This window comes from Heterocephalus glaber, unplaced genomic scaffold (assembly GCF_053883595.1).
Source record: "Heterocephalus glaber isolate CG9 unplaced genomic scaffold, H.glaber_assembly_v1.0 deba00000470, whole genome shotgun sequence".
Classification (NCBI taxonomy): Eukaryota; Metazoa; Chordata; class Mammalia; order Rodentia; family Bathyergidae; genus Heterocephalus; species Heterocephalus glaber.
This window is the reverse complement of record NW_028258145.1, coordinates 6,228,673-6,255,343: the sequence shown is the minus strand read 5'-3', so window position 1 is coordinate 6,255,343 and position 26,671 is coordinate 6,228,673. Positions and strand designations below refer to the sequence as shown.

General features: G+C 42.1%; 1 pseudogene; it reads left to right on the top strand.

Annotated features, from left to right (window-relative positions):
- Positions 1–12,333: 12,333 nt before the first annotated feature.
- Positions 12,334–18,948, top strand: LOC101707445 (S-phase kinase-associated protein 1-like; annotated as a pseudogene).
- The last annotated feature ends 7,723 nt before the right edge of the window (positions 18,949–26,671 follow it).

The following is a 26,671-nucleotide window of genomic DNA, read 5'->3' as shown; positions in this document are numbered from 1 at the left end:
TGAAGTATTTTTTCTTTCCCTGGTCACTAATTGCAATTTATCTTCTATATCTGAAATTCTGTCCTCACATTGGCTCATTCTGCTGTAGAGTTTCAATGGAGTTTTTAATCTGGAAATCTGTTTGCATCTGTTTTATGGATTCCATTTGTTTCCTATGTTGGGATTCCATCATCTTCCTCAGCTCCTCTGTTTTTTCATCTGTGTCCTCTCTAGATTTATTAACCATGTCTTGCACTATGGCACAATCTGTGCTGTGTGAGAAATTATTTCTGATTTCATTTTTTCCAGATTCTCTTTTGTTGCTAGTTCAAGGAGTCCAGGTGGTTGAGTATCAGAGTGTTCTCTCTCATTTCCCTTTGGGGTTGCTGTAGGTGATCTGGAAGTCTGGTTCTGAGGCTTGTTTATGTGTCTTCTCATTTCGATGGGGCGGGGGGTGCTGCTGGCACCTGTGCAGCTCACCTCCTCTGTGCTGGCAGCAGTGGTAGGTTGGCCTGGAAGCCTCCTACTCTGCACTGGGAGCTGTGGCACATTGACCCAGAAGTTTTTTCTGCCCTGGGAGCTGTGACACATTGACCCGTAAGCCTCTTGTGAGCTGGAAGCTGTGGCACATTGACCTGGAAGCCTCCTTTTTTCTGGGAGTTGTGGCACGTTGACCAGGAACCCTCCTCTGCACTGGGAGCTTCCCCAGGATATTTTTTGACCAAATATCTGGGCCCCGGCCTGGTGAGGCTGATATGTGAAGTTGACCAATCACCAATGTCCAGACAATGAGGCTGTTTCAGGAGACAGAGGGAATTAACTGGTCAGGGCCCTGGACTCCTAAGGGACAGTCACAGGAAAGCCCCTTCCACAGTGTTGCATGGTGGGAAACATGCCACTTCCTCCACAGTGAGGCCTATAACTTAAGGAAAGTGTGAAGTTGGCCAAGGCGACCCTTTTTCTAGATAGTAAAGGTGGTTGAATCCACCAGGCAGAGGGACTCTGAACCTCTGACCCCTCCAGACCTCTCAATCTCTTGAGTTTGAGGCCAGCCTGGGCTCCACAGGGAGTTGAAGGCCAGGGCGAGTTACATAGCAAGACTGTCTGAAACAAACCAGAAAGATACTAATGAGATGTATTTATTTTTAGTACTTAATTTAAAACACTCAAAGAAAAGACATTCTGTTCTCTGAGAATTCTAAGAAGGAGCACCCGTTTTCCTGTTTAGGAGTTTAAAAGGCTGGTGAAGAGCACGTTTGTTTATTTCCTTTCTTTTTCTGCTTTCTCACACTCCAGTAACCTTCCTTTTTTCCAGACCTCTTCCCACAGGTATCCCAGTCTAGCCTCAGTGGGAGAGGAGGAAATGATTGGACATGCACTCTGAAGGGACCGAGCATCTCCCAGGGAGGGGCCGTGAGAGTCTGAGGGTCATCTCACCCTCCTTTCGGAGAGGACACAGCATCCCTGCTCACACAAGTGCCACCACCCCTGCCCGGTGGCATTTCAGGTATGAAAATGCACACAAGACACACCCAAAATGGGCTCCAGAACCTACAGCCACAGCCGAGAGCTGCCTGGGACCTTGGCAGGAAGTGCGATTTGGTAGGAGCAAAGCAGCAAGGATCACTTCCTGTGGGGGATGCGAGTAGGGGTTCAGGAAGCTTCTAAGGGAAGAAAGAGGGCTGGAATCCCAGGGCCAGATAGACAGTGGGGGCAGGAGGCAGGCAGAGCAGGAACACATCCCAGTGAGGGTCCCCTGGACCAGAACCAACACATTGACAGGTCCAGGGCCAGCTAGCTGTCACCAAAGAACTGGAGGTCGAGAGCCACATGGCTGAGGACCCGACATCTGCCTGAGGTCATAAGGACAGTTCCCTTTGGAGTGGCTCACACTGCACAAGAGAGGCCATTCTTAGCCTTCCAAGGCCTCACATCAAAGACCCCCCATAGTGCACCTAGGAGACACGCCAAACCTGCAATTTTGCTTTCCTCAGTTAAATTAAATGGAAAATCCCATAAAATATTTAACACTCAGGGCTGGAGATTTAGCTCAGTGGTTTCACCACCTGCTGCGCAAGCGCAAGGACCTGAGTTCAATCCCTGGTACCAAAAAAAAAAAATTTATCACTCTTATTACAGCCTATTTCTATAATTATTTTATTATCATTAACCTCTTACCATGCCTAATTTATAAGTTAAACTCTGTCATAGGTACATAAGAAAAAGCACAGTACATACAGGGCACTCTCTGGGATTTGGGGCATCCGTTGGGGGTCCTAGAACACACATGATCACTATGTTTTATTCTGTGGAGACATCTAGGGTAGCCAGATTCTGGTGACTCAACTCAATTCCTCTTTAAAGGGTCAGTCTTGTCAAACACCTTTCTGTCCATACAGCCACCATGTTCAAAAGCCCCCAAACCAACGGTGGCTCTTACAGGAGTTGTGGGCTCCCCTTGGTCCCCACCCTTTCCCGCCAGTCCTGATCCTCAGATGAGTGAATCCAGTGTTAGAAGCAAAGGCCCTCTGTGGCTAAGGACCCCTCACAGCCCCCAGCAACACCAGAGACCCCAACCTTAGGGGGTCCCAAGCTCCCTTTCCTAAAGTGCATTGACCAAGCAGCCCCTCTCCCATGGTCTGGGGGCGTCACTGTGGAACTCCGCTGGTCCTCTCTGCCCCTCCTTTCTCTGCCCTGAGACCCTCCAGTCACAGGTGGGGGCCCCGTGGAGCTATATTTGTCATCTCCGAGGTAAACCTGGGGCTGGTTCCACTTTAAGAACATCAATTGCTTTAGATTCTTCTCTACTAAGCACAAGGGCCATGAAATAATGGCAAACCAGATGGAAATGCTTCTTCTGAAGATGCTGAGGATCCTGAAGGGAGGTGAGAGGTGACCCACTTATAACTGAGGACCCTCAAGTCTGACTTACAGAACCATCAGCAGTGCTCAGTTTGGAGTGGGACCGAAGGCTCCCCACCTGTACCTGTCTCCAGGCCTGCACCTCCAACCTAGGGAGGGAGTAGTGGTGGCCATGGTGGGGGTTTTTCCTGTGCAGCAGACCCAACTAGGGCCAGTGCCAGGCAGAAACCAGCAGCCACAGAGCAGCACCATTAGTGAGGAAAGGGTAGAGGTGTGATACAATGCAGCCTCTTATAGCTTCTCCATGGAAGCTTCCAATGTCCCTTGCTTCCTATTTCCTAAAAATAAGACAATACAATCAGTTTTTTAAAAAGAAGGGAAAAAAAGAAAGAGAGCATGAGCCCCCAGATAGATTCTCTTAAGGATCAAACAGGGGGGCTGGGCCCTGGGGCCAAGGGCACCTTCAGAATCAGGCCTGCTGCCAGGGTCACTTTCTTTCCTAGCTGCTATATATAGGCTTTCTGGTGAGGCCCTCAGGGAATCTGGAGAGGAGAAGGGCCACTCTCATTTGCAATATCCCCCTTGAGATTTGGTGCTATAATGTGCTCTAAAGTCATAGATTTTTTTAAAAAGATTATTTGAAGTGTATAATAAAAAAAGTATTGCTTTCACAGCCTGCACAGCTACTTAGTTCAGCCAGGGAAGGTGATTCTATTTAAAGGAATGAGGTAAGCTGTGGCACTGTGCATGTATTTACAAACATATGTTATGTCTAAGTTTCCAACTCTTCTCTAACAAAAAGACCATGAGTGACTGCTAGCTAACCCAGATATTTACTGATGGCAGAGACAGCAATGCCTTGTTTAGATAACTGATTGACATCGGGTGTCAGAAATTTCCACCGTCCATTATTTCTCTCACTCTTTCCTCAGCTGACATCCAAACCCTCTGTGGCTACAGTTTTCTTTTTCTTTAACCAGTTTCTTTAACTATTTTACTGCTCACATGGGTGTTGGACATTTTGCCAGGTCTTCTCATAAAATTTTATTGCCAAGGGCTGGAAACAAGATCACATATACAACAACTGCATTTCCAAATGAAACTGATTTGGGAATGTGTTTGCTTTGGCCTTTCAGAAATCATGTGAATTCTTCCCTCTCTAATTCTTGCCTGAGTCAGGTAAACATGGAAAAGCTCAAATTTGTTCATTGATTGGGAGGAAAAGATTGGGAGCATGTTATTTATTTAAGATACCAATTAACTTACTTAGAGGCACTGAAAGTTAGAGCGTGAAATCTAGAAAAAAAAATCTTTCAAAATAGAAAAGGTAGCACTTAACATCAACTATGAAGTTGTCTTTTCAGAATCAATGGATCAAGACTTTAGATCAGTTACAAGTGAATCTTTCAGAGACAAGTGCCCAAACTGCAACCCCAAACCTACTTATTTATTGCAAAGTGCCAACACTGCAATTAAACCTGATTACTGAAGTTTTAGTTTAGAAAAAAACAACTCATACATTAATATCTTTTGTCTTGAAAAAAACACTCGTGCTAAAGGTTCACCGCCACTGCTCTAGATCCAGTTGCCCATTTGCAGAAGAACCAGGAAGCAGATGAGCACCTCAGGGGGCAGCTGGGAGTTCCCAGTCACAAGATCAAGGAACCAACCCAATTTCATCAGTGCAGTTGATTTCCACATCTGTGGGGTCTGAGAATTCAACCAACCAGGGACTGAAAATAGTTGGGAAAAACTCCACCTGTCCAGAACATGTACAGACTTTTTTCTTATCATTCCCCCTAAACAAGAGTATAAGAACAATTTACACAGCATGGATGTTGTACTAAGCATTAAAAGTCACCTAGAGACCATATAAATACATGGATGGTGCATAAGGAGCTTGAGCAGATCTGTGGATTTGGAGTTTGTGGGGAGCCCTGAAACTGATCCCCTGTGGAGACTGAGGGGTGACTGCGAGTATATTAAAAGGAAGGGAGGGGCCGGGGATTTAGCTCAGTGGTTCTGCTGCCTGCCTCACAAGCACAAGGTCCCAAGTTCGATCCCTGGTACCAAAAAAATAAATAAAATAAAATAAAAGGAAGAGAGAAAATATCAGAGAGTCATCCTCTGTGTTAAGGACATGCCAGTCATGTGCAGTGTGTGGACCTTATTATGGGGATGAATCCAAGTTTGAAATTGAGTAAACATTTGATTGTTAGGGAATTATTGTTAATTTTTAAAGTTGGGACAAAGTATTGTGATTATACAGTTTTAAAACAATTCCCTATCTTTTAGAAATTCATATTTAAATATTTCAGGCAAGAGATCCTGGGTTTGCCTCAAACAACGTGGGGGTGAGGGGTGGGCGAGGGCTTAGATGGCACAAGGTAACCAGGAATTGATCATGGCAGAAGCAGAGATTCGAGTGCCGGAGGATTCATTACATTGTTCTGTCTACTTACCAATGTCTGAAATTTTACATGATAAAACAATAAAACAAAAAAGATAGCACTGCTTAAAGCAAAAATATCGAAATCTGGTGATGACCCTAAAACTCACCTGGGTTAAAAGACAAATTAGAAGTGGCCCAGGTATGAGTTCCTGGATGCCCTTAAGCCCTCAGTGCTGCTCCATGCCACTTCACCAGATGCCTCACTTTCCTAGTATCACAGGCCTGGTTGTGCAGGAGACCCTGGACTCCCCTTCCAGCTCCCCAACCCCCTCCATGCTGGGCATCAATGGAAATTTTAATTTTTTTTAAATTTGGAAATGTTTTTATTCAATGCAATGTTTTTTCTCTTTGCTCAGTCCGAGTGCCCCTTGGCATTGCCCCAAGGGCTTTTGACAGAAGCTCAGCTTTAAACCAAGGTGGTGGATGGCAGAAGTGGCCACAATTCCCCGAGGTTTCTCCTATCTGGAAATAAAGGCCATTCCTGACTCCTGGGTTCTGGGACGGCCTCGTCACTTGGACCTAATACTGTAGCCTGACTGGAAGGACACAGTGCATGTGCTGAGCCAGGCACTGCAGCTGCCACAGTCCTCTTCCTGGGACCTGACCCCCCTGGGTTAGTCTTGCCTAAGAGTGTTGTGGAATAGGAGACCACGCAGTACAGAGAGGAGCCGTGGGGTGCAGCCTGGATCACCCAACTCCTGGTAGACTTGCCGGCTGACCATAGATGTACAACAGAGGTTAGCAGGACCAGCCAGGCCACCACATGCCAGAACCAGCTGACCACCCCACAGCTTAATGGCTGAGGTAGACTAGTTGTTCCCAGGCATTCACTTGGGGATTTTTCTTTTAAAGACAGGAAGTAGCTAATTATTCTTCTACTGCACAGTGCCATTGAGTGGTACCAAGGAATAGCAGTCACTTGACTAGTGTAGGGAAGGGAGGGTGTTAACCAATACTTAGAGGCCCCAGAGGACTTCCTAGAACAAGAGATATCTAAAGTCAGACCTGAAGGAGGCTATAGACTAGCCAGAGAAAGGATGGAAAATATTTCCAGGAGGTAGGAATTGTGCCCAGAAGGCTAGAGGCCCAGAATGGATGCGTAATGAATAAATGATAAATGAGTGGATGGAAAGGTGGATACTTGGATGGATGGATGGATGGATGGATGGATGGATGGATGGATGTATAGGTGGGTGGGTGGGTGGATGGACAGATGGACAAATGGATGGATAGATGGATGGATGGGTAGTTAAATGAATGAGTTAGTAAGTCAATGGATAGATTGATGTAGAATTGTCAATATCACCTCTTTGATTCAAAGACTTACAGTAAAAGTAGATAAGTTCAAGGATGCATGAAATGAAACTTTTAGTTTCCATCTGAATTGCCTTGGAGTACTTTGTCTTTGCCCTCCTTGAGTTTAACCCTCTCAGGAAGGGAAAGTGAGATCTTACTAATGAGCTTTTTAGCATTGTAGATATTCTAGCACAATCTCCTATCCAGTGTGAGATAGTAAGTTCCTTATGGAGTCATGTAGTATTTATTTTATTATTCTTAAACCTCTCAGCTCCCTGGTACCATGTGGATGGTTGTGGTAGATTAACTAATGGTCAACTTGTAACACACAGCTGAACTACATCAGCATGGTCTGGGCATGGAAGACCCACCTGAGGATTGTTGCCAATAGCCATAAAAAGAGAATTGGAGGGAAAGATCCTAGACTCTTGATTTTCTAGGAGAAGCTTGCTACAGATGGTTTTCCTGATGCAAACTTGGCTGTTCTCATGGGAGGAGGAGCTCAAGACCTTTGCATCACTGGGAATGGTTACTGTTTTCATCAGGGGAGCTCTGATCTTCACTGTGAGCGTCACTTCGTGGCTCCACTGTAGATCCCTCAGCCTGGTGGCACAAATCCTTCATTCCACTGGTGTAGGTTTTCTGGCTTCTACTACAGGCCTTTGGGCCTTCCGGGTGCAAATCCTCAATATGGACAAGCATGAGGCATTGCTGTGGGCTCTAGGCCACTGGCTGGACTCGTGGAGGACATTGCCTTGGACTCTAACCCTTTTGCTGGACTTGTGTGGGACATTGCTGTGGGATCTAGGCCCTTGGCAGGATTCTTTTGGCCTCTAGTGTGTGACTAATCCCTTGCACTCTTCTGTATTTGACTTTTTGGGTAAATATCATAAAATAATCTATAAACTGTGTGCCCTGTATTAAATGTATTCCCTTGCCAAAACCCCAACTACAACAATGATAAATGAACAAGCCAATGTATTTCTCAAAAGGCTTTAGAGTACTTGAAAGTTTTAAGTTACTAGGAATATTGTCATCATTCTTTTCATTAATGCAATGGGCCCAAATTTGCCCACACCTCTCCCCCAGTTTGTGCCTAGACCAGAGCACATAAACACCCCTGTATTCGCTCTGCCTCTGCTGCAGTTTTGCTGGTGGTAAGCCCTCTCCTGCTGAGTTCATTTGCATCATGCATTGAATGGTTTAAAATCATTACCTCTTTTGCTCCTCCCTGGACATATTTGATTCCTTGACTTGCGTGCTCTCCTGGGTTAGAAAATAATGCCCCTGCAGGACCTGCTGGTTTGAAGAAAGGCAGTGCTTCCCTTCCCAGAGGTCCAAACAGGTTGCAACTTACATAGAAACATCCCAGTTTTTAGCAAGGAGCCACCTATGTGTTCACCTTCCTGGAATGCAGGAGGGAAAGCAACTAAGGAAACTGATTTTATTTTAAAGAACAGGCCTATGATATATAAAGAATTCATTCAACCTCTAGGTTCCATCTGTGGATTTTTATTTAGAGAACTTTTAGCCTCTCATGTTGATTCCTACCATGAAAGAATAACAAGCCCAGAAGAAGAGACGAAGAGACATTTGGGCAGGTGAGGACAGGTGAGAACCATCTGGTTCTCCACACCCGTCCTTTACCTGCACTCATTGTACAGCAGAGAAACTGAGGCAGGGAAAAATTAAATGCATGCCCCAATTCAAAGAACAAAGTTTTTGTGGGGTGACAGATGCATTCATCATCTTGATTGTGCTGGGGGTTTCTCAGTGCAGATACAGGTCAACATTTATCAAATTACAGTCGCCCCTCGGTATCTGCAGATGGCTGTTTCCGGAAACCCCCACAAACAGCAAAATCTGAACACTCAGGCCCCTTACATATAAGGGTGCAGCACTTGTGTGGGATCTATGCACTCTGTATTCTCTAACTCACCTCCAGGTGACACACAGTTCCTCATAGTCAATGCAAATCATCATCACACTGTATTGCTTAGGGAATAAGAATGAAGAAGGAAACTCTACATTTTTTGTACAGGTGCAATTTTTTTCCAAATGTTTTTGATTTGTGCTTGGTTGAATTCACAGATGCAGACTCCATGGGTACAGAAAGCCAACTGTGTATACTTAAATTCATGCAGTTTATTGTGTGGCAAGTCTGCCTCCATAAATCTCTCTTTAAAAGAAGGATGAGGCTAAATGAAGGGATGAAGATCAAATCACTGTTGGACTGGAATCTTTAGAAACCCAGAAATTGACATATTCTTCAACAGTTATTTGCAAGAATAAGAGGGTAGAAGAATTCATAAATGAAAAGTAGTGTTAGGGATACATCTCTCAAATGCAACACATAGATTTATTTGAATGATTCAGACAACTCAACTGTAAAATACCATTTGTGAGAACATTAGGAAAATATATGTATTATGGGAAATTTGATGGTATGAAGTGATTAATTTTTTAAAGGATGATACTAGTATTGTAGTTTTGCTTAAAAAATAAAAAAGCATTTCCCCCTACAGATACAGACCAAAGAAAGCTTGGATTTTTTTGCTTCATAATAATACAGTGGAGATATTTGAAGTGTTAAGGAATTATTCTTACGGTTTTGTGGTGTGAAAATAGTGTCCTGAGACTAGGTGCAGTGGCACATGCCTGTAATCCTAACATTCTATGAGGCTGAGGCAGGAAGATGGCAATTTAGCAACTTATGAGAGCCTTTCTTAAAACAAAAAGTAAAAATTAGGCTGGGGAATGCAGCTCAGTGCATTGAGTTCAATCTCTAGTACTGAAAAAAATAGATAATTGATAGATAATAGATAGATAGATAGATAGATAGATGGTAGATAGATAGTCTGGGTAATTTTTAAAGAGTCTTTTTGTTTCTGAGATGATATGTTGGAATACCTGGTTGGTGGGGAGTTGGCAGTGGTATAGAGGTCTTTGTTGAGGTTGCTCATGGACACATAGTGGGTCAACAGAATTTCCTCTCTAGATTTGTATCTGGCTCACATTCTCTGAAGATTAAAGGTTAAGAACTGACTTTCTGAGCTCACCGACTCAGTTCCAGATTACAAATGTTGTTATCCCAGGGAGAGAATGATCGCTGCAAGAACAGGTGGGTTACAGGGAAGAGGGACGCTGGGTCTGTGCAGTCTCTGGAGGTGCACTCTGGTGCACAGTTATGTACAGAACCCAGGAAACAAGGCTGTCAAAGAAGGAACCCAGTCTCCTTAGGGACAGGCCAAAGTCATTGAGTTTCCCGTGTCACCGAAGCCTTCTGTGCTGCTGTTTAATGTGAAATCAGTGCACTGATGGTGAAATGTTAGGAAGGCATCCTCAGAACCTGCACCAAAAGGTAGAAGAAACTACTAAGTGCTCTGTTTCTGCAGCTTGCTGTTTCCCTCAGAGAAAACTGAAGCTTGGGTTGTTGTTGATTCTCATCCCATCTTGCTTTACCCTCAAACAAAGTCAGAAACAAACAAGAAACCTCCCAGCCTCTAGCGGTCTCTTCTAGGTGTTGGGAATGAAGGCTCTCAATTTTTCCTTTGGCAGGATTTTTGGCTCGGGTCTCCATTGTCAATATGTTTGTCATCTCCCTCACTTTCAAACTGTACTTCCTGCCCAGAAGCAGCATCCAGGGATATATTTAGCCTCGCACACAGGAGCCCTCGTGTTGCAGCCAGGAAACAGAGCCCTGTAAGTGCCATGTGAGGTCACAGGGCCAGTTCATTTCCTGGATAACAGCACCTGCGCTGCTCTTTCCAGGCCTCCTGCTCTCTGTTGGCCCCCTCTCAACTCCATGGGGCGGGGCGGGGGGAGGGAGAGCAATTTCATAGGAGCAAATCTGCCTCTTAGTGACGGGAAACTCAAATCAGTTGCCCCCCTCCATGTTTGTGTAGACTGTGACTCATAGCAGCCTATTGCCTACATAGGTGACTTTCCCATCCTGTTATTGCTGCTTCCCACCTGTCCCCTGCAGGTAACGCTCCAGAAGAAACACTCTCTCCCCTCTGAGTGTGGACTCCATAGAATGGTAGAAGAAGGAAGTGGCAGATGGAGATGAAAACAGAGCTTTATTGCTGATAAGAGCTAGGCTCAAGGATGTGGCTAGGTGCACAACCCACATTGTGTCTTTCGAACATCACTCCCCTTTCACAGTCTCCTCCCATCCCTAGATGTGCAAAGCCCACAGTCCAAATGTGCAAAACCCACTTGAAGGAAAGCGTTTGAAGTACATCAACTCAGTTAAGACTGTGCCTCATGCTGGTCTAGACCAGAGAGGGAGAAAGAGAGCAGCATCTTAGGACCTGGAGCTTAGATTAGAACCTCCCACTGGAGGTCATAGACCAGTTGCTGTCAGCATGATTGCATGACCCAAGGAGGGTTGAGAACAGACAGAGTGCTGCTAACACACAGTCACCCCGTAGGTACTAGGAGGAGAGGAGGAGGAGCTCTTTTCCTAGTGATAGCACTGGGGTGTGTGGGGGATGTTAGGTGTGAGACTGGCAAGAGACAGGAGGCATTGAGGGTTCAAGGCAAAGGAATGCAAAACAGGAAGCAAGGAGTCAAACTCCCTTGTCCTAATGTCCACAAGCTTAATGGAGGGATGAGACCAAGAAATGGTTGGTCACAGCTGAGTTCCTTATTGGTCCAAGTCACTGACCATGTGATGCCCTCTGTGGTACAACATTGCTAGGCCTAAACAGATCCTGAATGGTGAGGTTGACATTCAGTGGATTTTGTTTTGCTTTTAAACATGGGAGCAAGATGAGAAAAGGAAACTATTTTTAGTTCAGAACCTAGGACCAAAACTGAGTAACAGTCTGTGGTGGCCTTTGCAGTAAAGTGACATGCAGAAGAATGGCACGGTTTAGAGCAGCGTTCAAAGTCACCTCAAATATTCCTTGTGTCACTATGATGGAAGGCACTAGATAAAGGAAACTGGAAGTGAAGTGCTTTGATTGTAGTCACTTTGGTTATATCTAGAATTACCTAAGGCCTCTTTGGCGTGCCAGTGCTAACCAGCTCTTGCATACGACAAAGGTACCCAGCTGCACATTACCCAGAAGGATCAAGGATGGAGAACTCAGAAGAGTTTGACCTTAGCAGGACAAAATTATCACTAGGCTATACAGTGCTTCCAGCCTCACCTGCCAAAGCTTCAAAGCAAGACCTGGAAGGATAAAACTGTCTCCAAGGGACTCACCTGCATCTCAAAACAAAGCTCATGAATGTTTGTAGCAATATGACATTATCCAGCATTCAGAAGGTAAAGTTCATAGTCTGACATCCAGCTAAAAATCACCAAGCATATAGAAAATCAGGAAAATATGACCCAAAAGAAAGGAGGGAAGGAGGAATTAATGGAAACCTACCCAGAAATGACACAAATGATAGAATTAGTAGTCAAAAAGCATGACAGTTATTGGAACTGAATTCAAATACGCTGGCAAACTCAGAAGAATAATTACACATAATAAATGGAGACATGGAAGAAAAAAAAGACACAAATTAAATTTCTAGAAAACTTCAACGGCTAAGGTAAAAACCTACACAGGAGGTGTTAAATGATTAAACACTACAAAGGAGAGGGTTCATAGATTTGAAGACATAACAATAGAAATTATATAGGATGCAAAAAGGAGTTGTGGCTTCATTTGCTGCCATTCTCCTGTGTGTGGGGACATCTTCCTGCTCCCATCTACCTCTGGCCTGCAGCCCGCTAAAGACCAAACACCATGCCTTCAATTAAGTTGAAGAGCTCTGATAGAGAGATATTTGAAGTTGCTGTTGAAATTCCCAAACACTCTGACAATCAAGACCATGTTGGAAAATTTGGGAATGGATGACGAAGGACATGGTGATCCAGTTCCTCTACCAAATGCTAATGCAACAATGTTAAAAAAGAAAAAAAAGGTCATTTGTTGGTGCACCCAACACAAGGATGACCTCCTCCTCATGAGGATAATGAGAACAAAGAAAAGTGAACAGATGATATCCCTGTTTTTGTTTTTGTTTTTTTCTTGTTAAATTCGTTTACTGGTACATTTTAGGTACAAAACACAATTACATTTCTCAATGGGAATTGTACCTTTACATAATGCATCTTGGTTCTTATATTTTCCCCATTCCTAGCCCTCCCTTCACCCCCTCCACCCTTCCCTATTTACAAAGACTTTATTTCCATTTTTTCCATTTCTCAGCATTTTTCCTTTCCCTTCTTTCCTTTCCCCTGCTCCTCCCACTACCTCTACCCCTTTGGACCTTTTATTCCTATTTTGCATTATTGATTATTCATTCTAATCATTGGTACATTTTAGGTATACAATATGACATTCATCATTGGAAATTTGCACCTTTACATAGTCTCTCTTGGTTCTTGTTTTTCACCCTTGCCCAGCCCTCCCTTCAACCCCTCCAGCCCTCCCTATTTACAAAAATTTTGTTCCTATTTTTCTATTTTCTCATATTAATCCCATTCCCTTCTATCCTTTCCCCTATCCCTACCACTTCCTTCCCCTTTGCCCCTTTTCTTCCTATTTCACATTACCTATTATACATTTTAGTCCTTATTTACACTTTCAGTTTCTCACACCAGAGGAACTATTCAGTATTTATAAATGTGTGTCCTATTTATTTCACTTAAGAGTATCACCTCAATGTGCATCCTTTTAGCTATAAATGTCTCCAATTTCTCATTTTTTATGGCTGAGTAGTACTCCATTTTATTTAAAAAGCCACATTTTCTTGATCCAGTCTCCAGTTGATGGGAATTTGGGCTGTTTCCAAGTTTTAGCTATCATAAACTGTGCTGCTATGAACATGGGTGCACATATGACACTGTGCTATGATACCTTTAATTCTTTGGGGAAGATCCCCAGCAGTGGAATAGCTGGGTCAAATGAGATTTCCAGTCCTAGTTCTTGGAGGTATCTCCATACTGATTTCCACAGTGGTTGCACCAGTCTACACTCCAACCAGCAGTGGAGAAGGGTTCCTCTTTCCCCACAGCCACACCAGCATTTGTTATTGGTTGATTTCTTGATAGCACCCATTCTTTCTGGAGTGAGGTGGAATCTCAGTGTTGTTTTCATTTGCATCTCTCGAATGACCAGTGAATTTGAACATGTTTTCATGTATTTATTTCCTATTTCTATTTCTTTGTCTGAGAAATGTCTGTTCATTTCAGATGCCCATTTTCAGATTGGGTCTTTAAATTTGGGAGGTCTGATCTTTTTAAGTTCTTTATAGATTCGAAATAGTAGACCTTTGTCTGAGGAAAAGAAGGTGAAGATTTTTTCCCACATGGTGGGTTGCCTCTTCACACTGCTGGTGGTTTCCCTTGCTGTGCAGAAGCTTTTTAATAAGAAGAGATCCCACTTATTGATTTTTGTGCTAGTTCACAGGCAACTAAGGTTTTGTTCATAAAATCTTTTCCTACACTGATGTCTTCAAGAGTTCTACCTAACCTCTGTTCCAACTGGTTCAGAGTTTCTATTTCAATATTAGATCTTTAATCCATTTTGATTTTAGTTTAGTGCATGGTGAGAGATATAGGTCTAGTTTTAAGTTTTGGCAAGTTGAAAGCCAATTTTTCCTGCACCATTTATTAAAGAGGCTATCTTTCCTCCACTGAGGGTGTTTGGCTCCTTTATTGAAGATGAGACAGCTGAGTGTGTCTGGCATTGTTTCTGCATCTTCTAATCTGTTCCACTGGTCCTCAGGTCTGTTTCTTTGCCAGTACCATGCTATTTTTATCACAGTAGCTTTGCAGTATAGTTGCAGGTTGGGGATTGTGATACCCCCTGCCATGTCTCTGTTACTTAGAATTGCTTTTGCTATTCTGGGTCTCTTCTTGTTCCAAATGAATTTTTGGATTTTTTTCTCGAGGTCTATGAAGTATGCTGCTGGGATCTCAATTGGAATTGCATTAAATCTATATAGCAGTTTTGGAAGTATGGCCATTTTCACTATATTAATCCTTCCTACCCAGGAGCAGGGGATGTCTGTCCATTTTCTGATATCATCTTCAATCTCTCTTTTCAGAGTGCTATAGTTTTCAGAGAAGAGGTCTTTGATTTCTTTTGTTAGGTTGATTCCTAGTTATTTCAGTTTTTTGGATGCTATTGTGAAAGGAATTATTTGCCCTATTTCTCTCTCAGTGAGTCTGTCATTGGTGTAGAGGAAAGCTATTGATTTTTGTGTGTTGACCTTATAAGCAGCTACTTGACTGAATTTGGTTATTAAGTCTAGAAGACTTTTGGTGGAGTTCTTGGGGTCTTCTGTATATAATATCATGTCATCTGCAAAAAATGACAATTTGACTTCTTCATTTGCTATCTTGATTCCTTTTCTTTCTCTTGTCTAATATCCATGGCTAATGTTTCCAGAATTATATGGAACAAGAGTGGTGATAGTGGACATCCTTGTCTTGTTCCTGATTTGAGTGTGAAGGATTTCAGTTTTTGACCATTTAGTATGATATTGGCTGTTGGTTTTTCATAGATGGCTTCTATCAGTTTGAGGTAGAGACCATCTATTCCAATTTTTTGTAGGGTTTTTATCACAAATGCATGTTGGATTTTGTCAAATGCTTTTTCTGCATCTATGGAGATAATCATATGGTTTTTGTCCTTGGCTCTATTGATATAGTGTATTACATTGATTGATTTGCATATGTCGAAACATCCCTACATCCCTGGGATGAATTCCACTTGATCAGGGTGTATGATCTTCTTGATGATCTTCTGTATTCTATTTGCCAGTGTCTTATTAAGGATTTCTGCATCTATGTTCATTAGTGAGATTGGCCTATAGTTCTCCTTTTCGATTGGGTCTTTCTCTGCTTTGGGGATCAAGGTGATGCTTGCTTCCAGGAATGAATTTGGGAGTATTGCTTCCCTTTCAATTTCATTGAAGAGTTTAAACAGTAGCGGCAGCAGTTCCTCTCTAAATGTCTTGTAGAATTCAGCAGTGAAGCCATCAGGGCCCGGGCTTTTCTTAGTTGATAAGTTTTCAATTCCTTTTTCAATTTCATTGGTTGATATTGGGTTGTTTAGAATTTTTAGGTCTTCTTCGTTCAACTTTGGTAATTCATATGTATCTAGGAATCTGTCCATTTCTTCTGTGTTGTCCATCTTATTGGTGTATAGGTTCTGGAAGTAGGTATTGAAGATCCTCTGGATTTCTGCTGGGTCTGTTGTAATTTCACCCTTTTCATTCCTAATTGCATGGATTTGGGCCTTTGCTTTCCTTTTCTGATAAGGTTGGCTAAGGGTTTGTCAATTTTGTTGATTCTTTGGAACAACCAACTGTTGGCTTCATTGATTTTTTTGTATGGTTCTCTTAGTCTCCGTTACATTGATTTCTCCTCTGATCTTTATAATTTCCTCCCTTGTATGAGCTTTTTGGTTGTCCTGCTCTTCTTTTTCTAGAAGCTTGAGGTGCAGCATCAGGTTGTTTAATTGGGCTCATTCTGTTTTCCTAATATTCATATTCACTGCTATGAATTTCCCTCATAACACTGCTTTCATTGTGTCCCATAGATTGTGATATGTTGTATTGTCATTGTCATTTAATTGAAGGAACTGTCTGATTTCTTCTTTAATTTCCTCTGTGACCCATTGGTTATTCAGAAGTGTGTTGTTCAATTTCTATGTGTTTATGAAATTTTTTGAGTTTCTTTTGCTATGGATCTCCAATTTCATCACACTATGGTCTGATAATATACAGGGGATAACTTCAATTCCTTTGCACTTACTTAAACATGTTCTGTGTGTGAGTATGTGGTCTATTTTGGAGAATGACCCATGTGCAGCAGAGAAGAATGTGTATTCTGATTTTGTGGGGTGGAAGACTCTGTAAACATCTGTTAAGTTCATTTGTTCAAGAGTTCGATTGAGTTCTAGTATTTTATTACTTATTTTTAGTCTAGTTGATCTATCTATTTGTGACAGTGGGGTGTTGAGGTCCCCCACTACAATTGTATTAGTGCATATATGACTTTTCATGTCTGTTAGTATTTGTTTTATATAGGTGCACTAGTGTTTGGTGCATAGATATTTATGATTGTCATCTCTTCCTCTTGGATTGTTCCCTTTACAAGGATATAGTGTCCTTCTTTGTCTCTCTTAATCAGTGTGGGCGTTTGAAATCCACTTGGTCTGCAAAGAAGATAGCTACTCCTGCTTCTTTTCGAATTCCTGTTGCATGGAGCATTGTTCTCCACCCTTTAACTTTCAGTCTATGAGTTTCTTTTTGAATTAGGTGTGTTTCTTGTATGCAGCATATTGTTGGATCTTGCTTCTTGACCTATTCTGCCAGTCTATTTCTTTTGATTGCTGAATTGAGTCCATTAACATTGATGGTTATAACTGATATGTATTGACTTATCATTTTCATGGCTTTTTCTTTTTGTTGAGTTCTCCCTCTTTACATTTAATTTCTTGTCATGCCAGATGGGTTCATTCTGCTTTGCTTCCTGGGGCTGTGATCTTCAATGTCTGTTCCTAGGATATTGTGTAAAATTCTTTGGAGTGCTGGTTTTGTATTCACGAAGTTCCTAAGGTGCTCTTTGTCATGAAAGTATCTTATTTCTCCATCCATTTTGAAAGATAGTTTTTCAGGGTACATCAATCTGGGTTGGAGGCTGTTTTCCTTTAGGGCTAGAAATACTTCACTCCAAGCTCTTCTTGTCTAGAGGGTTTGCATTGAGAAGTCTGCTGTGATTTTGATGGGCTTTCCTTTGTATGTGATTTGTTTCTTTTCTCTAACTGCTAGTAGAACTTTGTTCTTCTGTTGTGTTTCTAGAATCTTACCAATCATATGGCTATGTGTAGATTTTTTTTGATCAAGGCTATTTGGAGTCCTATATTCCTCACTTATGTGTATGTCAAGTTCTTTTCCCCTGCTTGGGAAATTTTCTGTCATCACTTCTGTGAGCAGTTTTTTATGTCATCTGCACTCTCTCCTGTTTCTTCATTGAGCCCAGTCAGTCTTATGTTATTCTTTTTTGCATCATCTAGCAGCTGCTGGATTGATTTCTCATGTTCTCTTATAATTTTGCAGCAATTTTTCTTTTCCTGGTCACTAATTACAATCTTATCCTCTATATCTGAAATTCTGTCCTCACACTGGCTCATTCTGCTGTGTAGACTTTCAATGGAGTTTTTCATGTCCTGGAGATCTATTTGCATCTGTTTTATGGATTCCATTTGTTTCTTATGTTGGGATTCCATCATGTTCCTCAGCTCCTCTCTAGATTTATTAATCATGTCTTGCACTAAGGGCACAATTTCTCCTGTTATCTGAGAAATTATTTCTGATTTCATTTTTTCCAGATCCCCTTTTGTTGCCAGTTCAGTGGGTCCAGGTGGTTGAGTATCAGAGTGTCCCATCTCATTTCCCTTTAGGGTTGCTGTGAGTGATCTGGAAGTCTGGTTTTGAGACTTCTTTATGTGTTTTCTCATTTCAACTGGGGGGGCAGGGTAGTGCTGTTGGCACCTGCAAGGATCACCTCCTCTGAGCTAGGAGAGGTGGTGCAGGGGCCGGGAGCAGTGGTAGGGATGGTGGCCCAGAAGCCCCTTCCTCTGGGCTGGGAGCAGTGGGACAGAAGGTGGCCCAAAAGCCCTTTCCTCTGGGCTGGGGGCAGTGGGAGGGATGGTGGCCAGGAAGCCCTTTCCTCTGGACCAGGAGCAGTGGGACGGCAGCTCAGAAGCCCCTACCTCTGGGCTGGGAGCAGCAGGACCCAGTACCATGGTCTGGTTGTCTGGTGTCCTCTGTGTCTTTGTAGTGTGGAAGTGGGTGGCTGTACAGAGGAGCGGGGTGGGGGGTGGGGTTGTCCAGTGGATTGTTTCCTGGGCGTGGGCTGATTTGGCGTGTTCCACGGGACTCGTGACCTCGGTAGGGCGTCCCAATGATATCCCTGTTTGGACCAAGAATTCCTGAAAGTTGACCAAGGAACCTGTTTTGAACTTATACTGACAGCAAACTACGTAGACATCAAAGGTTTGCTTGATGTTACATACAAGACTGTTGCCAATATGATCAAGGAGAAAACTCCTGAGGAGATTGCAAGAACTTCAATATCAAAAACAACTTTAGGGGCCAGGGACTTAGCTCAGTGGTTCCACCGCCTGCCTCACAACCGCAAGGTCCTCAGTTCGATCCCTGGTACCAAAAACAACAACAACAATAACAACAACAACAACAAAAAGCAACTTTAATGAAGAAGAGGAAGCTCAGGTACACAAGGAGAACCAGTGGTGTGAAGAGAAGTGAAACATTGTGCCTGATACTGTATCACTATACAGATTGTTCCAAATACTAGTTCCAGTGCTCTGTTTATAATTGTTAATATTAGACAAACAACAGACAAATGCAGCAACAAATCAATTGCATTAGCATAATACTGTCCTCACTGCATGAGTAGTTTGAATACAGATTCCAAACCAATGGCTGAATTTCTTCTAGTCTGAGCAAAAGTTGCTATTTTTCTTTACTCTGAATAAAACGGAACTGTGGGTTCTCTGTAGAAAGTTGACATTTTGAGCTTTCCCTCTTTTTGTAAAGTGATGTCTTCCTAGTTTATTGTGCAGTTAACTTTAGTGAGCTTTTAAAAGTTGACATTATAAATGAAACAACTTGCAAAAAGTTTTGTGAAAAAGAATTAACAAAATGTTATCTTTCTTCAGAAGTTAGAAACTAGAAAAGTAACTGTTCCAAGTGGGGTTATTTAGGATCTTCCAGCCTCCTAAAGTCAAGTAGCACCACTGGTATAGATTAGCCTGTATGCACCAGAGCTCCCTTCGTTGGACCTGAGGACTTTTTTGTTGCTATTGTTGTTGTTATTGTTGTTGTTTTTAAATTTTTAATCTTCTCAGCTTTGGATATATTGCCTAGAGACTCAGAAACTACCAAGTTTGTGGTTTGGGGGAGAAATGTAACTAGACAGTTTGTTAGCTTTTCAATTAAAGACGACACTTAATTCAAAAAGAAATAAAAGAAAAAGAATAAAGATGGGAAAAACATAAACAGAACATGAGTGAATTGAGGAACAACTTAAAGCAACCCAAATACATGTAACTGGACTCTCAGAGGAGCAGAGGACAGAAAAAGTCTTTGGAACTATAATGACCAAATTATTTTCCAAATTGTTGAACTTTAACACACAAATCCAAGAATCCCCGCCATTAACCCCAAGCACAAGAAACAGGAAGTAACTACATCAAGGCATATCATAATCAACTTGTTTTAAACTGTAGCTAAAGAATATTAAAAGCCACCAGGAGGAAATGAAACATATCAAGATAACAACAACAAATATCTTGTCTGAAACAAGGAAAACTAGAAGATAGCAAATACTTAAAGGGAAAAAAACCATCTTAAAATTCTGTATTCAAAGAAAGACAAACATTGCCAGACACATAAAAGCAGAAAAATATGATCACCAGCATACCTACACTATAAGACATGAAAAAGTATGCCCTTCAGATGGAAGGAAAATGATCTCAGATGAAAACCTGGGCTTATGCAAAAGAAGGAAGAGCACTGCAAAAAGCAGCTACCTGGGTAAGTGTAACAGATTTTTCAAAAATCATTTTAACCTCTTTAGGAGATGATTGACAATGTAAAGCAATAGTAGTGATATAGTGTGACATTTTAAACTTATATAGAAATAAAATGTGTGACACCAGTAGCACAAAGGCTGGGGGTGGGGGGTAGAAGTATACTATTATAAGTATCTTATACTATAAATGAAATATTATAATATCACTTAAAGATAGACTGTAATAGGCTATATCAGTGGTGGCAAGCCTATGGCATGTGTGCTGCTGCAGGCTGTTTGTTATCATTGAAAGCTCTGAAGGTTCACCATCACTAGGCTATATTGTAAAGCACTATGCATAAAAACACAACAGTATGGGGCCAGAGATTTAGCTCAGCAGCATCACACTTGCCTTGCAAGTGCAAGGTCCTGAGTTTGATCCCTGGTACCAAAAAAAAAAACCCACAACAGAGTTATAGCTAATAAAACAACAAAGGAAGTACAATGGGATTATTTTCAAATGTTCAACCAATACAAAAGGAGGTGGAAAATAAGAGAAAAAAAGAACAAATGGTATAAAACATGTAGCAAGATAGTAGATTTAAACCCATCCATATCAATAATCATATCATATATTTCAAGAATAATTAAGTCAGGAGGAGAGGGGACATAAAAGGATGAGGTCTGTACATGTACCCACTCCCCATGATGAATGTAATCATTATGCATTGAAACATGTACTAATAAAAATAAAAATTTTTTTTAAAAACCATATTACACATACATGGTCTAAATAGCGTCATAAAAGACAGAGTTTTCAGATTGGATTTATATATATTGATTCCACAAGAGACAAATGCTCTGCGATCCTTTAATTCACCATGTCCTGTTGGCACTGGAGCACATGAACCTTTTCTCACTCTTCTCTCCTTCCTTTTCCACCTGATGAGCCTCTATTCCTGAAGCCTTTTATGCAACCATGTTTGGCCTTTTGCATAGACTGCTTAGTACTGACCCATCCAACTCATATTTCATTTTAGGCACTACAAGTTTCTGTCTGATGTGTTTGTCTATTGGCTTGGACAATTGACCTCCGGCTTTCCTCTGTGCTCACCCATACATCATAACTGTGAGTCAAGATGCAGAGACCAGAGCACTGTGATGCGGGACTGAGGCTTGGTCGAGCCTGTTTGTGAAGCTTTATTCAGCTCTAGTTGCCTGTCCTCGTGGGGCTAAGGCCACCACATGAATACTGTCTTTAGCAACAGCTAAGGAAGTCGACCAAATTCCTTAGCATTATGTCTCCCTTACTGCTCATCTGCCTGTGATCTTGAGCCCCACTTCTCGTAATTCCTTGAAATGCATTCCCCAGTAGATTAGTTAGGGTTCTCTGGAGGAATAGAATCAAAAGAAAATATTTGTGTAATTATCAAGGGGATTTATTAGGTAAGCTTGCAGGATCAGAACCAGGAGAGTCCACAGTGGCCATCCCAGGAGATCAGAGGTGGACGAATCCACAGTGCCTTTCAGTGTGCTGAAGAGCCAGAGGACTCAGGAGCTGCTCAGCTCAAGAATGTGGAAGCCGAAGAGGGACCAAGGACAATGCAGCACCAGTCCATGGTCAGAGCCCTGGAAGCTCCATGTAGAGTCCCTGGTGCGAGTCTGCGCTGGAAGCCTGAAGAAACTGAGGACTGAGGTCAGAGGTGATGGTGAAGACAGGAGTTCTTCAAAATAGGCACACTTCCTTTCTTCTTTCCCTTTTAAAATTCCATCTAGGGTACAAGCCTATTGGCTGATGCACCCACATCCGGGTTGGGTTTCCCCCTCAGTTTGCTGGCCTGCATGGCAGTCATCCACAGACACACCCAGAACTGTGCTTGGCTACTCTGTTGGGCACTTATTAATCCATTCAAGTTGACTCATCATGATGAACAGTCACACCCAACTTGTGCCCCAGCTGTAATCGATGCCCCTGAACAATGGGAGAGTCTTGTCCACTAGCTTTCCTGGTGTCATGTAGAGTTTAAGAATCTCCCAAGTCTGGATACCCCATCCCAACACTCTCCCCAGTTGTCAATATCCATTAGTTTTGTGGTTTTTTTTTTAAATCAAGGAAGAAAGAAAAGAAAACATATTTTTTTCTCCTCTATTCTCACACATTCCTGGCACCAAATGTATGGGCTTTTCTCCCACACTGACCAACTCTCCAACACTAGCTGTGTGTCCTACAATGCAATGCAGTTCTAGCTGAGGCTAGCACAAACCCAGCAGGTTAAGGGCTCAGCCCTGCAAGATGGCTCCCTCCCTACTTCAAAGCCCATCGCAGGTCTTTGTGGTAACCTGTGCTACTGACTGGCCAGCTATAAGTCAGAGGTTCCCCCATTCCATGTCCTTGTGTTTGATAATTTGCTAGAATGTCTCAGAGAACTTGGGAAAACAGCTTACTTACTGGATTACCAGTTACTTATAAAAGAACACAACTCAGGAGCAGCCAGATGCAAGAGGTGTGCAGGGTATGGTATGGAGCTATGACACCCTCTCCAGGGGTTCCACCTACCATATGTTCACTGCCCTTGATGCTCTCTGAACCCTTGAAGTAAGATTTTTATATGGAGGCTGCAGGATGCATGGGTGATAAATTTCAGCTCCAGGTCCAGCTCCAGCTCCAGCTCCAGCTCCTCTCCACTCCCTGGAGGATGGGGGTGTGACCAATGCTCCAATCTTCCAGTCATGGCTTGGTCTTTCTGATGACCCAGCCCCATCCTGGAACCCATCACTTCACTAGAACAATAGAATTTCCTGTCACCCAAGGAATCTCAAGGATTTAGGAGCTCAGTGTCAGGAACAAGGGACAGAAGAACAAAAGATACTGCTAGCATCTTTATCACTTGGGAAATTACAAGGGTTTTAGAGGCTCTATGCCAGGAACCAGAGGACAGACACCAAATATGTCTGTTAAATTGGGTCATAGCCTGTGTGAGACGATTGTTGCCAGTCATTACACTTTGCTGTGGATACCGCTAGCAGCACCAGCACAGATGGTAGCAGTGGTGGAGTTGTTGCTCATGTCAACAGGAAGGGCCTGAAGGAAATAGGTCTCAGTCAGATTTCTGGATACAACCATGTGAGAAGGTCAAAATATCCTTTTCCTCCAAAAACAACTATAAAGATGGAAAAAATTCACAAAACTGTTAGTGCTCTGGACATTGACTGAAGATTATATCAATTTAATCAACATTTAGGCATGAAAAAACTTCTAAGAACAGTGGGAATCTGTGGCTGGTCTCATCTCTAGTCCCCTGGTCTGGGGCAGATAATGTTCTTCCAGGACAGGCCAGGAGGAGCAACACCTTCAGAGCTGCCTTGATGTGAAGCAGCAGGTGACACCTGCATCCAGCTACACAGTCTGGCAAGTACACTCTTGGCAGTAAGTGAGCAGTAGCATTAGTAGCCTGAGGTTGGTCTGTGAGCGGGGAAGGTGTTCCTAGCTGAATCTGTGAGCTTGCACAGCAGAGGCTGGAGGGAGCCCAAGCCAGCTGCATTATCCTGGCCAGCCATAGCTTGTATGCAAGACACAGAAGGAAGACAAGAAGAATAGGTGGAAAGTAAGAACTTGGAGAAGACTTGACCATGTTCTGAACTTTGAATGTGCCTCAGGCCCTGCCCATTCAGACTCAACAGCAAGGGATAGAGCCTTGTAGCTCAAGGCGCTGCAAAGTCTGTGTACTCCAATCACAAGGCAGAGATTGTTGTACTGGAGAAAAAAAGTCAAGATCCAACTCTATCCTGTGTGCAAGAAAGAAGACACAAAGATTTGAAGACTCAAGGAAGTTGAAAATAAAAAGATGAAATGGACACACAAAACAGTATCCCAAAGAAAGCACAAATGTCTATACAATATCAGGTAAAATAGACTTACTAGAGATGTAAAGAATATTTCATAAGGGTCAATATGCCAGGAGGTAAAATGATTTCTAATGCATAATGCCTTAAAAGGGAGCTTCAAAATATATGAAGCACAAACTGACAGAACTGAAAGTGAAATAAACAATTCCACAAAATAGTTGGATATTTCATTATCCCCTCTCAATAAGTAGAAGAAAAACTCAATGTAAAATCAACAAGGACGTGGACAAGTCAGACACTATCAATCAATTCCACCCAGTTGATGTGTGTAGAACATTGTGGCTGCAGAGCACGTGGTTTTCAAATGCACATGGAACAGTCGTAAAACAGACCATTTGTTAGATGGTAAAACAAGTCCCAGAATGCCAAAACAGGTCAGTTGTGTGAAGTATGTTCTCTGCAACCAAATTCAAAAATCAAGTACAGTACTGTATGTTCTCTGACTGCAACAGAATCTGAAGTCAACAGAAGAAGAAATCTGGAAAATCCCATGGTATTTGGAAATTAACAGATTTCAACACTGCCTATAGGTCAAGGAAGACATCAAAGGGAAATACAGCAAACCGAAGGTAAATGAAAACACAACATATAAAAGTTTATGGAATGCATCAAAACCAGTGCTGAGGGCCAGGGATTTAGTTCAGCGGTGCCACCACCTGCCTCCTAAGTGCAAAGTCCTGAGTTCGATCCCCAGTACCAAAAAACAAAACAAAACAAAACAAAACAGTGCTGAAATGGATATTTATAGCAGTAAATGGCTGCCAGAAGAGAAGAAAAGTCTCAAACTAATAATCCAAGTTGCACATTAAAATATAGGAAAAGAAGATGAATCTAAACCAAAAGCAAGTAGAAAATGAAAGGATTAAAGATTAGAAATTAATGAAATGGAAAGCAGAAAAATAAAGAGAAAAATCAATGAAACCAAGATTTGTTCTTTGAAAAAATCAACAAAATTGAGTTATCTTTAGCTAGAATAATGGAGAAATAGAGAAGGCACAAATTTCCAAAATCAAAAATGAAAGAGAGAATATCATAGATCATATAGAAATTAAAGGAATAACTTTATGCCAACCAATTAAAACAATTTAAATGAGCTGGAAAAATTTCTAGAAAGACAAAACTTATCATAATTCACTCAAGGAGAAATAGAAAATCTGAGTAGAATTCTGAGTAGTAGATTGAATTAGTTTACAAATTCCCGGGCTGGGGATTTAGCTCAGTGGTGCTGTGCCTGCCTCACAAGTGCAAGGTCCTGAGTTCAATTCCTGGTACCAAAACCAAAAAAAAAAACAAATTCCCACACAGAAACCTCAGAACCTGATGGCTTACCTGGTAAATTCTACCAAACAATTAAAGATACAATATCAATCCTTCATAAACTCTTTCACAAAATTCTGGAAGAGAATATACATCCCAGTTCATTGTATGAGGAAAGTATTACCCTGACAAAGACATTTTCAGAAAACAAAACTATAGCCCAATATTCTAAATGCACATAAATATATTAATCTTTAATGAAATAATAACAAAGTGAATCCAAGGCCATATAAGGATGATATGCCATCACCAATTAGTATTTATCCCAGGAATACAAGATTGGTTGAGTCTCTGAAAATCATAATACAGTACAATATGCTAAGAGAATAAAAGACAAAAGCTATATGATCATCTCAGTAGGTGTAGACAAAACACATGACAAAATCTAATACCAACTTGTGATGAGGAGAGGACGAAAAGGAGAAAGAACTTTCAATAAATTAGAAACAGAAGGCATAGCTGGATAGAAGGCATCTGTGAAAAGCTGGTTACTGTCTGTACTGGTTAGGAGCCTCAGAGGAAGAGAAGTGTTGGGCAGTATATGCACCGTGAGGCAAGAGAGGTATTGGGAGCCCCAACAAAATCAGAGGCAGGAGAGCCCTCAAAGTACATCTGCACACTGGGAGCCAGACCCGCAGCTGTTCAGCCCGAGAAGGTGGAAGCAAAGGAACAAGAGGGAAAAGGACACAGGCCAGGCCAAGGTCAGAGGCCTAGAGGCTCCCTGGAGGATGGCGGGTGAGTCTGAGTTGAAAGGTGGAAGAAAACTGAGGCCAAGGCCCCAGGGTGATGGCGACTTTTAAAGCCACACACACTCAAGTGGGCTGGAGCCCTTCAGAATTGGACACACTTCCTTCTCCTGTCCCCTTTTATTCCATCCAAGCCTATTGGTTGGTGTCACCTACAGCCAAGGCGGGTCTTCCCCCTTCATTCTGCTGCCCTTCACGATGACCTTCTCTGGAAACACCCTAGACACACCCAGAACTCTGCTTTACTAATCCACTATGCGTTTCTCACTCCTGTCAAGCTGACACATCACAATTAACTGCTGTCACATCATAGTTACCAGTAGAAAAGGGAATGCTTTTCCCCTAAAATCAAGAACAGGTTGGGAATGTCTACTCTCGCTACTTCTTTTTAACCAGTGTTAAAACCACGTTTTATCCAGTAAAATAGGTAGAAATGAAACAATAACAACAAAAAAAAGGTTCATCCAGAGTGGAAAGATCTAACTAAAACTGTCTTTATTCTCTAAAAACGTGATTCGGTATGTAGAAAATGTCAAAGAATCCACCTAAAACAAATAAAAT